Source organism: Epinephelus fuscoguttatus, linkage group LG10 (assembly GCF_011397635.1).
Source record: "Epinephelus fuscoguttatus linkage group LG10, E.fuscoguttatus.final_Chr_v1".
NCBI classification, from domain to species: Eukaryota; Metazoa; Chordata; class Actinopteri; order Perciformes; family Serranidae; genus Epinephelus; species Epinephelus fuscoguttatus.
This window is the reverse complement of record NC_064761.1, coordinates 20828578-20847724: the sequence shown is the minus strand read 5'-3', so window position 1 is coordinate 20847724 and position 19147 is coordinate 20828578. Positions and strand designations below refer to the sequence as shown.

Genomic DNA, 19147 nt, shown 5'->3' with positions numbered 1-19147 from the left:
GAACATGCATACACAAAAGCACTCACCTCTCTAATAACCATTTCACACCAAAACAGCAGCTTGGGAAAAGCTCATGTTTGGTGTGAAGTAGTCAAAGCTGGCTATTGAACTGGAGTCTTATCATAACCAGAACGTTATGAGGGTCAGTCACTGCTCTGCTAATTTATGAAAATATTACTGTGTGCTTTTACTGTCAATAGTTGGCTCCACTTGCGGTCTTTTTTAACCTTAAATTCAGATTTTGTCCATACAGGACAAAACCTGGCACATGATTCTGGAGCCAAATCCACATAAAATTTTAATATAGCAACTGAAAAAATAAAAACCGTAAATAAAGTGGTATTTGGCACATACTGAAAAGCTGCCAAGCTGCTCTTAAATACAGCACTGCAAGCAAACAGTATCCTAAGTTCCACTTGTTTGCTGTATGGCGTCTCCAGTTGGAGGATCTTGTAAGTTATGGTGGGAAAAAAGATGATAGAAGAAAGCAACAGTATCAGAAATAATTCAATTCTTGACATTGTGGACCAATAATAGGCAATGGCGTAAAAGGGGGCGTTTTTCTTTAGCCACCATTTTATTCAAACTATCCAATTAACTAAGAGCAATCACGTTTTTAATTATAGCTGTTCTTACAAATACTGCGCAGTGAGTGGGCATGAGAACATGTGTGACCGGTCGGCTGTCGTGCACTTTATCTTGGCAAAGTGTTCAAAAGTGTATCACCTCACAAGGCTCTAACAGGCTCAAATTATAGTGTATGCACAAGCAGAAATGTTTCTGGAAGCTGTTCCACTCTAACGCATCCTGTTTCACAAATACACACTTCATAAAAATGGCTCAACAGGCTGATACGTAGCCTCTAATGGCCTGCAAGAGCAGCATTTAAATGAGCTAAATGCAACCTGTTTGAACCCTTCGGGCGGAAAAAATGGGGGTCCTTAGTACCCCCCACCCACGTGTCTAAAACCTCAGAGGGGTCAAACTACCAGGGCGCAGGGCAGCCCTTCCTGCCAGACCTAGTTTGCAAAGAAGGAGGAGGTGGCAGACACCCCAAGGGGAACCTCTGTGCATCAATCTGGGGGAGGCCAGCTGGTAATCACACTTAACATACGAACAGCCCAACGGCAAGCATCAGGAGACGACCAGAGGAGATGCAGACAGAGAGACGGGATCAGACACATCCATTTGATGCCTGTCCCAGACCGGGTGTTAATTACTTCTCACCATGAAACACCAGTTCACATTAACTCCATAACCATAAAGAGGATGGGCTCAGGGCCAGAGGGAAAGGAGCGTGAATGGGTGTTTGTGTGAGTACAGCAGTGCTTGGGATAGTTTCCTCTTGGGCTTTAACAAACTATGCGGCATGTTTGTTCAAGTGTGTTGTATCTTGAGGGGAGCAGACTGGAGTGAATGAGGGAGTAGCAGGCATCAACAGAAGGTCTGCTTCCTCTTGTCGTCAAAAGCAGATTACTGTCACATCATCAGAAGGAGCTGGAGCGAATCATTTTTGTGAAACCTGGAGGTACCGAGGGAACGGACAGGAGGCTGGGGAGGTGACAGTGTGTCGATGTATTCCCCAAGGCTTTACCAGATAGTCTGGCAGGGATTAGTGCGTCTATGTGTATGAAGGGCTACCTTCACTTCAGCGCACAATTACTTGACAACCACAAATACTCTGATCAAGAGTCCTTTTCCGCCTGGCACATTTGAGCTGGTAAAGGTGTGTGTGTGTGTGTGTGTGTGTGTGTGTCCATTCTGCGAAGAAATAAGTTAAGGATATATCTGCATAGCCAAGTGACAGAAGCATTTTACATAGAAAGTAGAGAAAAAGTGTGGTGTAGGAGGAACATGGGATGCAGAAAAAACCAAGGGTGAAAACGCATCAGAGGAGCCTGACAGTCAGCCAAGATGCAAGGTGGACTTAAACTCAGCCAGCGACAGATCAATCCTGCTGAGTTCACAGGCCTTATCATAGCCTCATCTTATCTGCCCCCTGCCTCTCAATGTGCATCCCTTCTGCCCAAAACCATTGCTGGCTTGTTTTGGAGCGCTGACCTTTCGAGTTGGGGGAAGAGTTGGTGTGTAAATATGACTTTTGGGTGCTGCCGGGAGGGTCACGGCCATTTCTCACCTCCAACGAGGTCCGCTGAGGACAAAGCTACCAATTTTAGACCCAAGGCAACCAGCAAGGGGTGTCTGACTGAGTGGTAAATAATTCCTCTGCCAGCCACCCGGCTCATGTTTCTACCCCTATGGCCAGGGTGAAAATGTAGGTCTATGGACTGAAAATGACACACCCGCCTGCGGAAGTTTAACCTTGATGATGTTTTAAATTGTCGTGACTGCAATGTTCTGGTTTTTCTCTTTCACTGCTCGGCTATTTCTGTCTTGACAAATAATGCTACCCCAGGTGTAAAAGTTCTGACATTTTTATCCAAAGTGCCTTTCAGTGCTGAGGGTGCATATTCAAAATGGGAGGCTCCAGTGACTTTAAGGGATCCTCTAATGCATATGACAGTTAGTGCAATGCATTCCCCCTTGAATCAGACAACAAAAAACTCTAGCTTCTCTCCTCAGCTATTATTTACTTTCTTTGTCTAATTGACAGCAATGAGGCGCAGCAGCTGATGATTTGTTTTGTTGAAGCAGAAAGAGTACTGAGTTTCAGACACAAAATGATGTTACCTCTCATGATAAAGAAACTCCACTGCTAAAATAAGCTTCAGTTCAATTCCCAAAGGTCAGTCCTGTTCTTGGAACTGTACCAACTCTACAACAGTGCACAATTCACGACTATAATGCACAGGCTAATGTTAATTCCATGTAACAGTGTAAGAGAAGTGCACATCAGCTGCCTAATGTTTGAAGTAAATGCAAATAAAGTCATCAAAGATCATGGATAAGCGAGGCCACAAACAGGTCCCATTGTTTTGTTAAAACAAATTAGCACCAGTATTCTAGATGACAACGGGCCAACTTCTCCTGTGACGTCAAAGTATACGAGTACAGTCGACAATATTACACAGTACCATCATAAAGACATAGTTAGCGAAGCCTCATATCTAATGCATAACTGCTGTATCCAGAGATGCAATATTTACTTCTTACAGTAGGTTTTTATACATGTGCAACAATGTTGTAGTTTGCACATTGGCTTTTACACTACAAAGTTGTTACATGTTACTTTCATTGAGTGTTTCCCCGGCCTGGTTATGCTGCAATAAAAGAAATGTGCATGACAAGGGATGGCTAATCCACAAATCATGAGTGGAGAAGGAGGGGACACTTTACAAGACACACTGCCGCCTGTTTTCACAGCCAGACTAATTGCACCTTGTGTCGCTGGAAGAGCACTGATTTAGCACTCGGAGCATATTAAAATGAATAAACACAATTAGCTGTGAGTGCAACAGCGCCTCTGCACAGCGCACATTTCTCTCTGCGACGACAGTCACTTCAGAGCAGCTGTTATTAACTGTGTTGTTACGTCAAGTGCGATGTGACTAATTGCAAAGCACTTGATGCCACCAAAATGCTCCTAATTTGAATGTGAATGAAATGAACAGGGCAGTGGGTGGTAAGAAAATTGGGTGACTGTGCAACGGTGGGCCTGAAAGCCAGATACAAAGGGCCCGGCGTATATGTACAGTAAATGTGTACTGTTTGCTGAAGAATGCTTTGCTGTCATTATGACTATTAAATATTTTAAAACCCTTTGGTGAGACCACTCCGTGAATTCAAGGAGAGAAATAAAGGCACAGTAATTGAAGAGATAAAAGTTATTAATACGAGTTCATCATTCAGTGTTACATCATCCAGTAAATCTATGTTTTCGAGCCTGTGTGTGACTTTTGCAGATGGCAGAGATCTAATTTTGACACTTGAAAATGCTTTACTGGTTGCAAGTTTCAGTTTCAGAGCAGCATCTGGAAAATCTCTAATGATAAAAGGCTCTTAAAGTATCAAGAGCTCTGCTTGCTTCGCCTCTATAAAAACCCAATAGCTTAAGTTGGTTGTATGTCAAACCGTCAAAACTGCACTTGATGTTAAGAACCCCAAAGAACAAGAACTACAAAAAAACAGTCGGAAAGATGTCAACTTCTGAACTCTCCTCAAGTAAAATGCACGACTTTGAATAGCTTCCAGTCAGTCTGTGAGGCCTGTAGCTATCTAGAATCTCCCTCTCTTCTCCCCTTTGATCCCGGTAAGAAATGAGAGAGTGAATACACCCTACTGTCGAGGTAGGGGAAATAAAAGAAAACAGCTCAGAAAGTAATAATTGCAAAGGAAATGAATTTCAAAACCCAGAGGAGGACACTTCTTCAAGACCTCCATACTTGGGGGAAAAAAAGCATCATATCCGGGGCACAATTCAATTAGCTTTTCTTCCAAGTGTAAGGAAAGAAGCTCCGGGGAGAAATCAAAAGTTTTGTCCAATAAAAGAAGTTTTTCAAGGATGTAATGTTCTCGCTGCCCCCTCCCCCGACACTGTTCATTACCATTGCTTACAAGCTTGCCACTCACAAATGCATCGATCTGCGATTTCTACGGACAAAAAGAGTAAATAAATAAATAAATAGAGAAGTAAAATTAAATAAAGCAGCACCTTGCTGATGCAGCTGTGACAGACACGCCGGTCACGCTCAGCAGACTGTGCCTGGCAGCTTATCCTTGGCATTTTCATTGCCTTTTGTCTTTCTTGCCCGGTTATTTGACAGTGATCAGGGGTGATAAATTGTTCAATTAAAGCCACATTAAGAATCCAGAACACACTTGACGCACAGCCTCTTGGTATACGTGTTGTCCAATTACTCTGAAGGACAAGACTCCTTCTTGCTACTGACAATCAACATGTGACTCTCATCATAAGACAAATGGGTTTATTTATACAGCCGAGCAGGCTGATTGAATATTGGAGTGCAAGACTGATGGTTTGGAGTTACAACATAGGGTAAAACCCGAATTTATCATTATAAATGGAGATCTGTGTTGATTTTTCAAGAACAGCAGAATATAACAGAATACAAATTAATTGGAGAACTGCTTCTAGTTCACCAGGATAGCCAAAAAAGGTGCAAAAACAAAACTTTGGAGCACCAGCTGGTGAGGTTTTCATCTGCATTTCCCTGCTTGAGTCCTCCTGTGCTGACCCTGACTCTGACCTCTCAAATTTCAAGACACTTCTTTGATATTTTTCCTGTTAACCTGAACAAAACACAACAATGTTTGGACCCGTCTGCTTGGCAAGCCTCGGTAAATGAAATGCATTACTAATCTTTTTTTGGCTTGCAGTTGCTGTCGGGCCGGGAGGGTGAAAAAGAGGGGAGGGCGTACGTCGCCTGGAGAAGGTTTAGACTTAAATGTTCCGATAAAATTAAGATCCATTGCAATTCAAATTGGACTCACTTGACTTACTGTAGCCTGCTTTTAACAAAAACAGGAGGACTAAAAAAAAAAAAAAAAAAAAAAAAAAGAATCAGGGCCATAGCCTGGAGCTGTATCTAAACTTTTCAACACGATCAGACAAAAGTTACTTCTCAATGCAGACGATTACCCTCAAGAAAGAAGAAGAAGTAATGGTGAAAAATTAAAAGGATATTGACTGTACAAACATCAGAGAGATGACTTTAAGGAGCTCTTTGTTATACAGATAGCAAAATGACTCCAATCAAGTACAACAAACTCCACACAAAGCTTGCTACTACACATTACAACCTCATAGCAGGTAAATACAACACTGCTGCGGCATTGCCATCTATGGTGTATTTATTTATTTATTTATTTATTTATCTAACTTTTATTTAACCCATTGAGACTGAAAGTCTCTTTTACAAGAGAGACCTGACCAAGGCAGCCAATCCAAACACATTTAAAATGCAACAAACATATAATAAAAAATCCACAATAAAGCAACAACTATTCAAACACAGGATAGTAAGACAAAGCACCTCAGGCATCATTACAGTGATTTATCAATGCAATGATTCCGTCCCCTTTTTATCAGTTACATTAACTGTTTTCATAGCTGTGGCTTGGCACTGAAATTAGTAATGAACTTTTACCCTGCATCCCATCAGCAGAACATGCACACCAAGAGGCGGAAAGCTGCTTGAATCTCTGTTTTAAATATGAAATGAGAGCATTTTGGTCCAAAACTCAGCAGAATAAATTGTCAATGTTCGATCTGTGTGTTTGTCTGTTAGGTCCTAGATATGATAGTTAGGGGACCCCAACATGTAGGGGCCAAAAACATTGCCTGCAGGCTTGCTTACAGCAAACTCAAAGACATTCATTTTCACAAAGTGTAAATAAGCTTCCTCTAATACACATCCAGCACAAGAGAGCACAGCAGCACCTTTTCTTTCTCCCCCAGCAGACTGAGGTCTACTCTCATGCAAAAAGTACACCCGGTGGATGAAACGACACAGCATTATAGCAGAGTTGGGAAAGAGTTGTAGAGTACCACCTTATTTCTGTACCGTAAACTATCCAAAAAAAAAACTGCTCTCTAAACTCTTACCAAGCATTTCCAGAGTTAAGAAGAGAAGTTGCGTGCACTTACTTCAACGGTGTGAGAGAAGTATCTTTGCAACTACCCCCCTAGTTGGTTTACGGGGGGACAGCTTTTAAAATCCGTATTCTGTGTGGGTGAGCGGTCGTATTCCCTCAGAAAAACAGTTCCTCCGCATCCCGTTGGAAAAACCCGCTATATTCCACTTTACTGAGCAGCAGAGCAGTCACTTGTTAACGGAGGGAGCGAGTATAAAACACTCCTATTATTCCCCGTGCGTTTGTATTCCGTCCCCCCCAGGATCAGACGCTCCGAGCCAGAATCTCCTCAGTGAAAGAAAAATAAAATACCCTATAATAATCCGTGCGCGACACCGCCGCGCGCGGATCTCCAAATGTATATCTCTTTATTGGTGTCTGTCGTTATCTCCGCTACCCAGGTTTTTTGGTTCCTTTCTTCCTAAATCCACCTCGTACGGACTGGGGGTGGGGAGACAGGAGTCAAATACCCCCCTTCTTCCCTCCCCTTCTATTGCAGGGGAAAAAAAATACGGAGCCTTGTGCTGCGTTCAATGCTGCCTCATAAACTTCGTCTCTTGACTTTTCCCTCGATCGTAAATCCGACCGCTTGGTGCGTTCAAGCACGTTTGGTCGGAAATCATAACACAATGGGGCCTGTGACGAAACGAGTTACTGTGGCTGATCTTTTATTTCATAAATCAGTGCTGGGATGGCAGAATGAAGAGGAGATATATGGAAGAGCATACAGGGCAGTGGTGCAGTGGCATAAAACACTTAGAGGAGAGATGTGTTCATACAATTTTTTTAATGTAAAGTCACTTGTACACAAAGATTTATTGTGTACAAATTACTAGACTGGAGTTATAAAATATTATGTTCTGTAAATAGTTATGAAATTGCAAGCAAATTAGTAAAAAGTGTCACCACAGTGTCTTTAGAAACAGTTTTTAAAAGCTAAGACAGGTACTTCATAGCAAAATATGCACTTTTGGTAAAATACTGACAATATTTTTGTAAATTGCGACAGAGTAAACTTCTCTGGCTATGTGCTCTGACATGATGCAGTTAAAAATGTATGCAAAATACCTTAATAATATAAAGATAATTCAACTTGAGCACAGGGAGATAAAAGACATCAGTTGGTATTCAATGCAACATTCACGTTCTTACATGAGCTAATATACAGAGCTATACATATGGATGTAATAATCCATTTCTTTACATGTTCAGATAAACCACACAGTGATGTTAATTGTAGATTAGGCAATTACAAGCGATCCACCCAGTTGCATCATAATTCAGCTTTTCACAGAACAGCCTACATGTGTTCAACAGTCTGTAAACGCCACATCAGCTTAATACACGACTGCAACAAACAGGAATTGCTCTTTGACATGATCACGATTTGGAAAAAGTTACTTAGTTTTAATTGTTTAATTAGTATTTATTACTTTTCAGTGGCCACTCTACCATGACATATCCCGTTTGTCCTTGTTCCCATTTAAATTTCAAAATTAATCAAATTAGCATGATATTGTTTTAATTTCAGTGGTGATTAAATAGCTTTTTTGTTGCAATGTGCAAAGCAAACAATCAGTTGCAATATTAGGAGGCCTCATTGTTGCTATTAGTCATATGCCAATTAAAGAAAAAAAAAAAATACTTTGTTGATTTGCAACAACTTTTGGTGAGTCACCACTCCTTGCCCTTTCATTTTGCTGGAAGTAGGGAGGGATTTGGACATGATTCCACCCAATCACATTGGCTTTGAGCTGAAACAGCAACTCTGTTTGGCTGGTCCAATTTGAATTTGAATAGTGACAGCTGGCGTCCACTTTGTCCAGCAGGGAGGCGAGACACAGGCTGGAGACACATCAATCCACTGACCCAGAGTCAGTTACCACCAGTCAGCATGCAGCCAAATGTTACTTCACATGTTGCTTAGGCTGAGGTCAGTTAAGTTTTCTTTACTTCTGTTTGAGATTGTATTCTAATCCAAAAATCCCAGTCTGGCTCAGAAGGTGGTGAAAGTGACTGGCTAATTCTGGGATTTACAAGCCATTGTGGCCTCTGAACAGAACAAATAAACTTGTCACTCTGCCCAGCCGCGACGGCTCCAATGAAATATGCTGGTAGCTGATACGTCAAATCACCATCCTGGAGCATTAAGGACCAGGGTGTATGATGGGAAATTGAAGGAAATGAGATTGAATTTGGCAGTCTCTGGAAGGGGGCTACAATTTGTGAGGCACAGTGCATCAAATGAAAGGCCTCTCCTGCCCAATTGGAGGGAGAGTAGCAATATATTTTGTGTGAACTTTTCAAGGTATGCAGGCAGTAATGGATGGGAACAGGCCCTTTTAAAGAGACCCATCTTAGCTGTGTGTTGGCAGGAAGCCATCCTGAGCCACAAGCAATCCTCCACTGCCCTCTCTCTGCTCTTTGTTTAAAACCCAGTGTGACATGTAACACACCATAAAGAGGTGTAGAGGGGTGTGAGGGTTGGGTGGGGGAGCTCTAATCAATTTAACTGGTGAGTAAAAAACATGCATTTATGTTACGTAGATTTCTCCCTTGGCCTCTTATTCACACTACAGCCCCTTATTTAATCAGGCCGGTAAATCTTAGCAGCAACCCAGAGCTCTCACCGCCATTCCCCTGGTGGCATGAGCCTTAACATGGTAAATTTCACTCGGGTAGGGAAATGCGCTCAGTGGCCAAGGCTAGTGCTTTAGAAGGATAAAAAGAGCACTTACCGCCTGACATGTGCAATCCATAACGGAATAATGAGACTCCTCCACACTAGGAGCTCTCTTCCCCCCTGCTCTCCCTCTCCATTTTTTTGTTTTCCTTGTGAGTGTTCATAAACGCCATGTAAATTCAGAGAGCGGAAGATGTGGCAAGTGCTTGGGGGAAAGCGCTTAATCGTTTGCGTCTTGTTACCGAATCATGTAACAGCATGTACTGTGTGAAGATGCTCCAAACAACCAGTGAACGCTGTTGAAACTACTGGCCTCCTTCTGTCTGCTGTTATGCCTCCAAGTGAAGGTGATCCCCACCATGATGTCTGCTTATCACTGTTCTCAAACAGAAAACACCGGCGTGCAAGAAAAAAGCGTTTCAGGGGAGACGAATGTGCTGCTTCTCAAATTATACACACTTGCTTCTATATCATGTATGCAACAAAGTTATTTTACCTGATTTTAAAGGACATGAAAAGTGTCATGAAAGTCAACATGAACATGACATGACTGGCCAAAGACGAATAGATTAAAGATTGCAATACAATGTTGCACACAGCATCTATATTTCTTATGAAATAAATACACCAATTATAACTTATTGAGAATGTGGCTCCACTGGTGTGACTTTCCTCATATTAATACATATATATATATATATATATATATTTGAAACAATAACTGTGCTCAGTTGGTGATAAAAAAATTTTTTTTTAAAAATCTTAAAAAATGCATTAGCTCCACTATTTGTTTTTGCTTTTCCACCTTAAAGGTCTACTATGCAGGATTTTCCCTATAAAGTAATGTATAGAATCATAGTCTATAAGTCCAGATGTTGACACATACACAGATATTTTTTATAATGGATATTTTTTCCCTCTGTTAATGTCCACACATCTTCCACACACTGCACACTAGAATGCAAAAACGCCTCCAAACGCTCGCCAACACATACTGGAGATCTCATCACAGTTGATTCCCCCTCTATATAAGGACACTGGAACTCATTCAAATGTACAAGTAATGCTCTGGACATGCAAAAGTTTTTTCTCATCCACAACAATCCCATACATGACATTGTTCCACCATCTATTGGTCTGACTTGGCCTGATGATTCAAAAGCATCATTTCTGGTGGACTTTATACCGCAGACGCTGAGGTGGAGCAAATAATACTGGGTGCAGCACATCCCTCTGTTCATCCATGAAGTGTTGCAGCAGCATTAGCTTTTCATGTACAGTTGTCCTCAGACCAAGCAGTACTACTAAAACATGAACCATTTACCAATATGTGTAGACAGGACCTCAGTCTTCACTCATGACCCTCTGAAAGCTGGTAGTCATGTATTTATCTGCATTTATCTGAGATTTTCTTATTTTTTTGCAATGTTTGAGATGTTTTGTGGACGTAGCCCCCTGCCAATAACAGTGCATAGGTGAGTGTGCGACTTGATGAAAAGGTAGCAACCAGGTATTAGATTATAAGTGGCAAATGAGCAAGAGAAAGCTACAAATATCACAGACGCTGCGACAAAGATTCTTATGAATCAAGACCGAATCTGGGATTGATGAGAACTGAAGGAGAGAATTGAAATGAAGAGCGACACTGAGTTAGCGTGCTTTTTTATTGGACAGTTGACTTAGTTAGCTTGCTAATTTTCAATTCATTCATTCATTTATTTATCTATTTCTTTAATAGTACAGTAATTTGCAGTATTCATACAAGCAGTCTGGAGCGAAGGGGCCAAGTTTCAATGTTGTGTTTACAAACAGTAATCAATAGTTCCTGCATAGTGTACCTTTAAAAAGGCCTCAAACATATAGAATTTGCTCTATCATATACCATACATCTCCAACAAAAAGATTTATGCCACTATTAATAGGTCAGCAAACTGTATTTTGTTGACAAAAAGATAAGTAAGTTAAGTTTAGGCACATTTCCCCTTCGATATATGACTGCTTACTTCTATACACAGAGATGCTCAACTCAAAAACAAAAGAGCGGAGTATTACAAACTCGTTAACGCTGACAAAGTTTAGTTCGTCCTGATTTACATGCCTGCATACAGTTCTTTCTCGCCCCCTGCCCTGTTTTTAACTCCATGTGAGGTGTTTAAAAAAAGAATGTTGCTTCTTTCCTTATTGTCTCCCTGCTCCCCTCTGTTCATCTGTCACCCCTAGGGGTTGAGGCACAATCACCTCCGATAGTAGCAGGCCATCGCTCACTCTGTCCCTGGAGGCGACAGCCCACTTACTGCCAGCTCGCGCTCAAATGGAGGACATTTCATCACCCCACCAAAAACACAATTAAAAACACACGCACGCGGCAGTCGGCGGCCCTTGAGAGCCACCCCCAGTTGCAAGTTTAGTTACTCTGAGCCTGCCTCGCCCTCTCGGATATTTATTCTCCCTGTGTTTGAGTGTTTTGTCAGCTAAGTTGGGAAAGTACTATGTGGCGTTTCAGTGCCGACAAGAGAGAAAGTGGTCCGGCGCTCAGTGCTCACCCGTCTCAGAGAGAAGAGCAGTACGCATGTCCGCCTTCGGTGGACATGCAACCTCAACAGTTAGCTGATAAGTGACTGTGCTCTGGGCTAGAATATTCTCCCTGGAAGCCAAAATGGAGGATGGTGCGCTGGGGTTTGTAGTGATGGGTAATTTGCTTAACACACACACATACTGTACACACATAAACACACACACACACACACACACACACACACACACACACACAGCAGGCAGGAACACAGGCAGACTGACGGCTATTAGAGTGCAACGATGCTCCCTCTTATCTCCCACCACGATAGAGATCTACAAAGAGCTTGAGAGAGATTATGAATTCATTACCTTGATACACAAGTGAGCACGGCGATAGACAGGAGTTTGAGAATGGAGATGGGAGCTCGGTGGGTGTACTGGGAGGGGCAGGGATGGGAATGCAATGAATTACATGCTGCTGGGTACAGAATAAATCTGTTTGCTTGCTCCGCATTTCCAGGAATTTTTGAGCTCTTTGGGTGCCATGTTGGACGTGGTGCATTTATGTGTTTCATTAGAGGTCAGGTGTTTTGCTGAGTGTCATGTCAATACAAATAATTTACATCAATCAAAAAAAATATATATACATGGGCAGGTTTCATTGCAGCTCAATGCTGACCTTAAGTGGAGTCTTTTCCTGTTTTCTTTCTTTAATTTCTTCCAGAAAACTTCACAGTAACTAATAACAAAAGCAGTGCAGCGTCTGTGACTCGTGTTAATTTTCTAAATTTGGGTCCATTTTCGGTGCTGCTGCTCCCCTGTATTGTGTTTTGACTTGCTCACTCCTCGGAGCAATGTGAGCACAAACCCATTTTTTGCGCATCCAGCCTGTCATTAAATGCATCCTGGCATGATTGCATGATAAGAGTCCCACTTAACAAGTCTAACAATAGCCTTTGTGGAGAAGACATCAGATAAACGCCTAAATTATAGAGTGTTATCTGCTGGTATAATGCATGAGAGTCTGTATAACCCTCATGGAGGACTTTTCTGTTACCAAACACTCACTTACTCCTGCCCCCCTTTCTCCTGGATTTCTTTTAACCGGCTCACTCTCAATATGACTTTCTCTCTGAAAGTGTTTTCCCTCCAGCTCTGTTGAACTCGGCTGACATTTGGAGGCGGGTGAAAGAGTGCAGCTAAATAAACCAAAGAATTTCAGAAGAAAGAGTGGAGACGGAGGGAGACAAAAACACAGACGGGGAGGGAGTGTTTTGTATTACCGTGTTTAACTGTGTGTCCTGTGAATCCTGTTAAACTGACAAGTGTTGTTTTATATGCTGCCCGCTGCTGCAGTACATTTCAATTTCCAAGTTGGCATTACTGGACTGAGCAGACAGTTAGTTTAACTGTGGGCGCTGTAAACGAGTGAAGGATTCATATATTCTCCACTGGTGTGTATCATGTGTAGGGTCGGACCGGTATTTGCCTTTTATTACACACTGTATATCAGATAGCCACGTCAATACTTGACGGTTATGTTCGGCCATGACTACGGCTACTGTCAACAGATGAGTCTGCTTGATATTTGACTTTTAAATGATTTATTATTTGATTTTCCAGTAAAAAAAAGGCATCCCAGATGCATGCTTTGCTTCAAAACATTATTAAAGATAATTTCATTTGCCTGTTTTTATATCTTAATGCTGATTTTTTCTATAATTTCTATGATGTTTGAAAAAGCAAAAAAAAAAAAAAGCTCAGATATCAGAGGCGTTGATGTAAACATATAATTTCTGCTAAGAGATATATTAAAGTCTTATTGCCTTATTATGCTCAGTGTTTCCTGTGTTGCCTTTTGCTAATAAGCACTTTTACTGAGTGATGTGTCTGTAATGGTACATCACCATATAAATCCATCTTTCAGCAAAGTTAGAAACACATCTTTGATTGTTCAGAAGATTTGCTCAAACAACCCAGTGTATAATTTATGCTGCGTGCAGGGGTGTTTTAACGGAATAGTATGTCATTACTCTGTGTACATGTTTGTACGAGTAGCGTCCCGTGAATATGCCTTTTGTATGTACATGTGCCTCTGAGTGATTCTTAACGTGCTGCGTGCGCATAAACGCGTGCGTGTTGAAGCCCGTGTGCTTTTCAATGTGTGTCATTGTATACCATGTTCTGTATGTGTGTGCATTTGAGTGCCTTTAACGCTTTCGGGTCACTGTGCACACGGCGCTGTGTGCGCAGATGTAAGTGCGCCTTTCAGTGAGTGTTTGTGCACACGGCGCGAGTACGTGTGCGTGTGTGTGTTTCTACACCGCGGAGAGGCGGGTGAGGCCAGAGAGGCCAGGAGTGATGAGTAATGCCAGAGGTGGTTTTCTACCAACCTCTCCGCTGGCTTGCTGGCTCACTAATGGCCTCCTCAGTGGGTTGGCTGACCGACTTGCTGGCTCTCAGTGGCTCTGTCTTCCTTATTTGGTAGTGAAAGGTGGGGGATGGTGGCGGCGGGGATAGTGAACGGGGGGAGCGGCGGTGCTCTGTTTACACGCAGGGTCAGAAGGTCAGAGCGCCAGAGTGCCATGGAGCAAACGCAGATCACTTAAAGACAGTAAGAGAGCCAGCAAGTCATTGCTTCACGGTCGTCAGCTGGATGGATCGGGGCAGATTCGCTGTGAAAGAGTGTGATGGAGTGTATGTGTGTGAGAAAGAGAGCAGGGTGGATAACAGCACATACTTTGGTGAAGCCTTGGAAAAAAAAAGATAGCTTCTACAGGTAATTTCCACTCACATACACACTCTGTTCCCTTTTTACCCTCTCTTGCTCTCAGGCTCTGGACAGTTGAGGGGAGTCAGTGGAAAGGAAATTAAAGGCAACCATCCTTATAGTTTTGCTCTTGTCCGCTTGACTGCCTGCATGCCTGCCTGCTTGCCTGCCTGCGTTCCCTGGGCAATGTTTATGCTGTGCCCTGCCCAGGACAGAATAGATTCGCCCACACAGCACTGTGCTCTCAACCAGAACCTAAGTAGGTCTGGCAAGCCCGAGCCACAGTCCCATTCACTCTCACTCCTCTGGATTAGGCCCTACGGCCTGGGGCAACACAGCAATGACTGCATTAATAGACCTAAGATAGCATCTCCCCACCCCACCCTAAAAATATCTATCCAAGTCTTTCATATTAGGACACATCAGCAGGTTGTTTATTTTCATCCATCAGCTTCCCCAAAGTTTAGCAGAATAGTTTGCTAACTACTCGAGGGCATAAGTGTTAAGTTTGGAGTGTCTGTAGGGTCAGCCAAAGCCCTCCAGCTAGTATTAAATGCCCTGTAAAGATGAGTTAGAACTCCAACCTGTAACAGGTTTTCAGAATTGATGGTTGAGCTGCACCTAACAAGTAATGACATAATTTAAGCTTGGATGTGTTCCAAGTTCCAAAGAAACAAAATGGAAAATTCTGTCATTATGATACAAGACATAAAACAGAAAGGGGACCTTTAAATGCATCACGCTGCATAGTTCTCCACCATCACTGTGAGGAAAGTGTAATAAGCAACACATCTTTCATTCCCAAATGCCATGAAATTACATGCGCTGGCATAATCAAATTCATTACCTCCAAACTTGAGGTCAATTTACATTTCTTTAAATGCCGCTACAAACAAGTGGAGCGTATATAATTGAATAATGCTAATTCATTGCTGTGTTTTTTTTGTCTTCTCTCTTTATGATGTATATTAGGGGTTGTTGCGAGTACAGTACGTGTGCAGCGAAGGCACTGCTGTGATGAGGGTGGTGGCAGCTCGCAGGGCACATTATCCAGCCTGTCAGACTCCCGGTGCCATGCTACGGATAACGCCGGCGCTGCGAGAACACAGTGCCTCTTGACGCCAGCTGTAAAGATTAGCAGAGCTTTGTTTAATTGTGCTGCTAACATCCTAGGAGCCACTTAAAAGCTGCTGCTCTCTTTTCCTTCGAAACTGTCTTTAAAGCTCAGCCAACAGTTGCTGCTGCCTGTGCATTCAGGTGCAAAGGCCGTAGGGATTTGGCCAAGTACACTCAGAGACCCAACCCTCCCTTCCCAATCCTGCAGAGGGAGGCACCTGAATCAGCAACAACTGCAGCATTGTAATAACAGGTAAGCACTGAACTGAGGTATATCTCAAAAAGTAACACTAGTGGCAAACAAATATCCAAAAATCCAAACTTTACTGTGCAATTTCAAAACAAGAAAGCATCCACAGGCCCCACTAGTGGCCCCTAGAGGCCATGTTTTAACTCTAACTCAATCAGACTGAAATGTAACGCCCCAAAAAACTGAGCTCTGAGCTGAAATCTATCAACTGACCTGAATTGCCATCCTTAGAACAAACACTCGTCTCACTAGCAGGGATAAATAACTTCAAACATCATCAAACAAACGCCATAGTCGATGACATTTTGTCCAATCAGATGTTTTTCCCCTCTAGAAGTTTATATCTTGGTGTTAGGCAAAATAAAACTTGAAAATTACACCTGCTGGCCACCTGCTCTGTAAGCATGGTGGTGGTTGGCACAAGACTTGAAGCAGCTCAACAAAACTGTTGTCCTGGTTTTAAGAATAATAGTCAGGAACTGATCACATTTTTAAGGCATGTGAACACGTGTTTCATCTGTAGGCAATCAGACTCATCAATATGTAAAGCAAGAATGTAAGGCACCCATCTTATTTTAATGTGCAGTGTGGGTGTAATGCCATCGCCAGCATAACTGGCTTCTTAATGTGCAATGTCCTTATTCCTTTATGTGTAATGATTTCACTTTTCTCTTTTTAATAAAAAATGTTTATTGGTTATTACATAGCATATACTTTTATTATGCTTTTCAACGTGCAATCCCTTTACCGTTAAGTTTTTTATTACGTGCTACATATTTATATTGTTGGTTGGGTGGTAAAGTATCCAGAAGTGAAGCAAGAGCACAAGCATTTTATCGCCCTGGAAAGCACCTCTGTACTTTGTAATGAAAATGACAAGAAACTTTACTTGATTTTAAACCGAGAAAATTGCCATCATGACCTGAGATAGGTGCTGTCTGACATCTACAAGTCCAGCTCATCAACATTTTAATGACATCTGCTCAGGAGAGCATCTCAAGACACAAAGAATGCGAGGCTGTCTGTGGAAACAGGGATGCAGACGAATAAATCATTAAGATATTAATCAAACTGGTTTACAGAGAGCAGCTTTTAAAATGACAGCTCTTGAAAATTTCTCTGAAATTCCTTTGCTGGTGTGTAAATGACACATAGCCGGGCAGTAAAAACCCACCACTGTGCTCTTTAAGTTTCCAGCTTGTTGAGCCCGTGGTGGGGGGTCCAGATGTGCTATCTCGCCTCTCCACCATTCCAGCAGTCAAACGACGTAGGTCACCGAGGGCCTCCGTATCATCGCGGCTCAATATGCCAAATACAGCTGTTAATATCAGGCTGGCGGCCTCCGGCAGCGAGGTGACGAGAAACAGGCCGCCCCCTGCACGCCGAGAGGGGATGTCTGGGCCTGCATCTGCTCTGACACCTATTAGCTCACACTCATCCACAGTTTCTCCATGTCTACCGCTCTGCCAGCAGCACTAATAATCAAGTTATGATATGGAAATGAGGATGGGGTGTGCAGTGTATGTAATGGCAGCGGAGGCAACTACAGTGGATATTTCAGATCGAAATTAAACTATCCACTGGACTGGAGCTGTAGCGATGAGGACAACCGAGAGATTACATTTAGACTTGATAAAATTAAACAGTGGGGGTCATTCCAAAATTGATGACTAGTTTGTTGTTTACTGAAAAAAAATATAAGAATAAAGTGTTTGTTATATGTTTCTCCCGTCTAATTTTGGAGATGAGGCCAGCTGATGTGTGATGTGAGTGATTTAAATGAGTGATAGATTGAATACAAGAATATGAACGATGAACAATGTGCAGACTATGACATTTTCAATCTGTATTACTTTTTTCTACTCTCTTTGTGTGTGTTTTGTCTTGTATAAACTAAATGTGCTGTCATGTTGTCCAGGAATTCCCCAAATGAGAGATTTTAATCTCAAGAGACTAATGTGGTAAAATAAGAAGTTAAATAAATAAACAAATGATACAAGTAGAATTAAAAGCAGGAGTTGATTTCAATTAGAGGAGGCCTAGGATGTTATTTTACAAAGCTTCTAATCTCAAGGGGACGCCTAACGCTTCATACAGTGCAAAAATAATTAGTTAATCAATTTCAAAGAGAGTATGTGTGGGAACCTTTTAAAAATGAATTCTGCACTTAGTGGTATGCACCAGCGTGCACAGGAGTGAATATGAATGAAGTTGGAAACAGTCGAGCAACTGGGGTGGGGTACATTACGCCTCTAAACTGATGTGTGATAGCGCCCAGGTTTGAGAGCCACCAATGCAGTTTGCCGAGTGAAAGAATTGCGGGAGTACAGGAGGAGCTCCTCAGTGTCAGCATGCTGTGACAGGTAGATGATAGCTCTCTCTCTCTCTCTGCCTCAGCTCAGCTGTCAATATGGATGGATGGGTTCAGCACCGGGGAGAACGGAAATACGTGGAGGAAGATGACAGTTTACGGTGTGTCACGTTATGGTGATCATTAGGAAGGGAAAATAAGGACACTGTTCTTGCTGTGTCACTTTTCAAGCAAACTTCAATAAACTTCTGCAGTGTTTTGTAGACATCTTTACCCAAAGTTGCTTGAGTGAACACAAAATGTAGAGAGCATACAGTGTGAATTCAATGCGGTGACTAAGCAGAGGAATCTAATGTTGGATGTGTCCAGCTTTCTTTGGGTATTTTTCTCTACTGGTTTGATTGATTGCTTCCTGCGGACTGAATGAGAGTCCATTAGTGACAGCAAAAAATTATTCATTAGACAAATGGGAGTTATCTGGAGCCTCTTGATTCACTTTGTGAATTACAAACAGGTATTTTAACATAGAAAGACTGCCGCATATTCAAATGAAAAGAGTCACTGCAAAATTCAGTCAGCAATATACAAGCATGGTTGCTTCAGACAATAAGTGCCATCTGCAGTGGTGTGAAACACAAGAAGGACACGGAGAGAAAATATCTGTAATCTGTAACCAAAGGCGGACATAGAAAGATGGAGAGGTAGAAGACGGAAGGAAGGAGAGAGCAATGAAAATCAGACAAACCTGAGGATTATGAAAAGTACATATTTGTGCCCCACAGTGTAAAATCAGTTTATATGCAAGGTGTGAAACTCCTTCCGGAGAACAAAATTAGTCTCCTAATATGGCGGAGCACTGTGAAAAAGAAAAAGAAAAAAATTAGGGGGCCAACTTACCACTGGGTTGTTTTCAAAACCTCTTTAGCTTCATATCTTCAGCTGCTCCAG

General features: G+C 42.2%; 1 protein-coding gene across 9 annotated transcripts in view; it reads right to left on the bottom strand.

Annotated features, from left to right (window-relative positions):
* The window catches only part of ptprsa (protein tyrosine phosphatase receptor type Sa), a 260026-nt gene that overhangs the window by 188272 nt on the left and 52607 nt on the right, over positions 1-19147 (bottom strand). For 3 of the 9 annotated variants that reach the window (XM_049588106.1, XM_049588108.1, XM_049588107.1), the window contains exon 2: positions 19097-19147. This exon is cut by the window's right edge and continues 37 nt beyond it. The gene's annotated coding sequence lies outside the window, so the exon portion shown is untranslated. Of the gene's footprint in view, positions 1-6568; positions 7057-19096 lie in introns of those variants that run through there. The other 6 variants (XM_049588110.1, XM_049588109.1, XM_049588113.1 and 3 more) reach the window with 3 other exon arrangements.